Source organism: Trichosurus vulpecula, chromosome 2, assembly GCF_011100635.1.
Source record: "Trichosurus vulpecula isolate mTriVul1 chromosome 2, mTriVul1.pri, whole genome shotgun sequence".
NCBI lineage: Eukaryota > Metazoa > Chordata > Mammalia > Diprotodontia > Phalangeridae > Trichosurus > Trichosurus vulpecula.
Window position 1 is genome coordinate 52,547,209 of NC_050574.1, and position 4,057 is coordinate 52,551,265.

Here is a 4,057-nt window from a genome sequence, read left to right on the forward strand (position 1 = left end):
AGGAGACTAACATTCTGGCATCCCAGCATCCAGATGTTGCAGCTGGCCCAAGATCAATGCCTCAGGAGAAAGGAATGATCTTCAGGTGTGACTTTTGGGACCCAGCCCCTCAGTAGTTGGGATGAAGATTCATCCAGCAGTCATGGCACACTCACATGTGAACTTGGCTGGCCCAGTACAATGTAGAAACTGTGCTAAGAAACTAAAAAAAATAATGAATCCACTCTCCCCAGAGACCAAGGGTGGACTTCCATAGCACTTTAATGTTTACAAAGCCCATTCCTACCAAAATCTTTGTGAGGAAAGGGTTGCACACATTATTATCCCCATTTGGCAGTTAGATGGCACAGTGGATAGAGTATAGGACTTGGAGTCCAGAAGACCTGAGTTCAAACACAAACTCAGAAACTAACCAGCTGTGTGACTCTGAGCAAGTCACTTAATTTGTTCTTGCCTCAGTTTCCTCAACTGTAAAATGAGGATAGTAGCACCTATCTCATAGTGTTGTGAAGATCAAATGAAATAATAATTATTAAAAACTTAGCATAGTGCCCCTGGTACATAAGCCAGGTATTTGTTGAGTACTAAGCGAGGAGTAATCTTTATTAGACTTTATGATATTTTCCTTTTTGGTTGAATCTTTAGAACCTGGCATTTGGGGACAATTGTGATTTTCTTTTGTATGTGTGGGATTGTATTTGTGCCACATTGACAATTTTGAGGCTGTTTCCTGAAGGGTTGCTGGAGAAATAAGTGAAAGGATAATGTTTATGTCACCTCCAAGACTGAGGATAGGGACAAGGTATTCAAAATGCACCCCTACCAATTTACCAATTTCATTTAACCAATTAACTAATAGCTTTTATAAAGGGATATTTCCCCAGAAGATATAGCAAGAACAGAAGAACCAACATTTCCCTTTAACATCTGAGAACTGGAACAAGAAGTACCCTTAGGGTACCCCAGAACACTGAGGGGCATATAATAAGTTTGGCCCTGAGAGAGTGGGGCCAGAGCAAACATGTTACAAATAAATGATTGAAAAAAGCAGTTGTTAAGTATTTACTATGTGCCAAGCACTTCTGCTAGACCTGGGGGCACAAAAAAGAAAGTAGTCTCTGCCCTGAAGAAACTTAAATACTAATGGGGGAGACAACATTCATAAGGGGAGTCATGGCCAGAAGGACTGTTTCGGTTTGGGAAGTCACTGGGAGAGAAAACAAAAGATATCATTATTTTTTAAAATCCTGAGTTACACTGTGACAGATCCCAAACTTTCTGAATTCCCACTTCATTTTTCCAAGTGTTTCTCCATCTGTCAGTTCCCACAGCACTTCTGAGTAGAAAAGTTAGGCCCTGGGAAGAGTAGGCTTTGGTCCCATTTGTCCAGGCCTACCGCCTCTAGGTCCAAGTTGCTAATATTGTTCATGAAAGATCAAGCTTTTCTATTTCAGGAGGGAATGTCACAGGCGAAATATTTCATCACTGACACTTCCTGCAGCTGTCTAAAGTACTGTTCATCCTTCTCTATGGTCAGAAAGCAAAATAATGAGAATCTTTACCACAATAGCTGTGGCTGAGTGTCTAGCACAGGATTTAGAACTGGAAGGAACTTAGCTGAGGAATTATGAATTATGCAAGAGGAATGGTGAAGCATGTCATTAGAGGGACTCCTACTTGTTCTGGTGAGTCTACCCCTGCTCCAACCCAGATCATAGTTACTATATTCTCTCATGTCTTTAGTGAGTCCCCCTAAGGATTTGGGGGTTTGTCATTCTAGTGCTATGGTTCAAGATCCCCCACTGGTAGGTTTTGCCACAACATCATCAACTGAGAATCAATTTAGTCAATAACCTTTAGTAGCTTTTAGAAAGGGATATTTATTAAAGTAATACAGTAAGAATTCTCTACAAGGTCCGTAACACAGTCCCTCACCAGGGGAATGGTCCCAAGCACATGTGGCAAAGGGCTATCTCATGGCTCCTGGATGCTGGACATGTTCTCCCCTGTTCCTGTCTGGCTTGATTTCACATTCCATGACCATCTGGAAAAACACAATGCATTGCTGCCTCAGCCCAGCAAGCCCTGCCCAGCCTTCATGGATCCCATAAATATGGTGTGTCACCTGGAGGTCAGTGAACAGTGGCCCCAAGATGCAGATGCCATACAGCAAGTTAGAGCCGCCTTCTAGCTGTGCCTGGCAGAGGCGTTGAGTCAGGAGTATGGCCTCCAGTGTTCAGCTAAGGCCTCCCACACCGATGTCTGCAAGGATGTTTATGTTTTCCTAGTCTGGGTGGCATACCACTGGGAGCCCCAAATCCTGAAGGAGTCCTGTACCCCAGGAGGAATGATCACACTGAGGGATACACCTACCTCAATTCTCCTAGATCTGGACACCCAACAGCTGCCCCGGCTCACTAGTGCCTTGCATGGGCTCTAGCAGCAGCACTCAGCTTTCTCTGATGTGGCCCGTCTGGCCAAGTGCTGGGCCTAGGCCCAGCTCCTCAGTGATGGACTGACAAAGGAGAGCCTGGACTTACTGGCTGACTCCCTCTTCCTGTATCCTGCCCCCTTCACCTCCCCCCCCATTCCCCCAGGTTGGCTTTCTCTGGTTCCTATCCCTGCTTTCCACGTTTGACTAGAAAAATTATTGTCAACCTCAATGGTGAACTCACAGCTGAGGATCAAGCAGAGATTCACAGCCACTTCCTAGAATCTAGAATCCTCCTTCCTGTCATAGTCATTGCCACACCACAAGACTGAAGCCACTCCTTGTGGACAAAGGACAAACCCTCAGCTCAGATCCTGCATCACCTTGTGAACCTGGCAGCTAAAGCCTTGCCAATCCTAGAGAAGCACTTGATGGATCCTTCTATGTCTGGAGATATCAGGTTGGCATTCCTGTCAGCTCTGGATGTCTATGATGTGCTGATCCACCTGAATCCCTGGCATATTCCCCAGCACTGAGAGATGGTGGACCTACCAGCAGCCTCCTTCAGCAGAGGCCTCCTTCAGCATGCTGGCCTGTCCTCTCCTGTGACTCTCAGAGTCTCTACCTCAGTCAGCTCAGAAAGGCCTTTGGAGACCTGGCACATTTTTATGATCAGCATGGTGGAGAAGTGATTGGTGTCTTATGGAGGCCTGATAGCTTCCAGCCACAACCCTTCAAGGCTGCCTGTGTGCAAGGGAGGAAGGTGGTGTCACAGAATGGGGATCTCATGAGAGTGCCCAATGTGGAGGCCATTTTGGAGGATTTTGCTGTCCTGGGCAAAGGTCTGGTACAAACTGTGGAGGCCCAGAGTGAGAAGTGGACAGTGTGACCTCAAACTTCAGCTGGACTATAGCTCCAGAGAGAAAGATGGAGGAAGACATCTCTGAAACCATGACCACCACTCTTTCATCCTCGATGAAAGCTCCGGTTGTTTCCTGGTAGCCTTGGGTGCCTGGTTCTAGGTTTGGCCTCACGAAATACAGGGACTTCAGATCCTGGCACTGACAGAGGCCTAGAAGGACAGTCTGGGGAAGAAGTGAGAGCAGCAGTTCTTAACCAAGGAACCATGAAATAAACTTGGGTTTTTTTTCCTTTCTAAACAAATTATTTTCATAGTTATTTCAATATTATTTGTTAGGGACAGTGAGGTGGTGCAGTGAGTAGAGCACCGGCCCTGGAATCAGAAGGACCTGAGTTCAAATCTGACCTCAGACACTTGACACACTTACTAGCTGCGTGACCTTGGGCAAGTCACTTAACCCCAATCACCTTGCCTTCCCCCCCTCCAAAAAAGTACCCCCTCTTCACGGGGGATACTCATGATGTTCCCCTTCTCTGAGGTATGATTTGGTATGGTATGGTATGATTTCCTGTTGTGAATCATCTGATTTTGTTCTTTGGTCCCAATGCATTCACTGCCATTAGCTATTCTGAGGAATCTGCTAGAATGCTGATGGAAAGATGAAAAGTCTTCTAGACCTCCAAAGTTCAAGTTCTCTTCCAGTCTAAGAGTGGGGGGTGGGAGGTGACCGATGCTAATGTTTAAGCGCCTTCCTCCCCATTCCC

General features: G+C 46.0%; 1 pseudogene; it reads left to right on the top strand.

The window, feature by feature from the left end:
* The first annotated feature begins 1,942 nt into the window (after positions 1-1,942).
* On the top strand, positions 1,943-3,320 carry LOC118836431 (annotated as a pseudogene).
* The last annotated feature ends 737 nt before the right edge of the window (positions 3,321-4,057 follow it).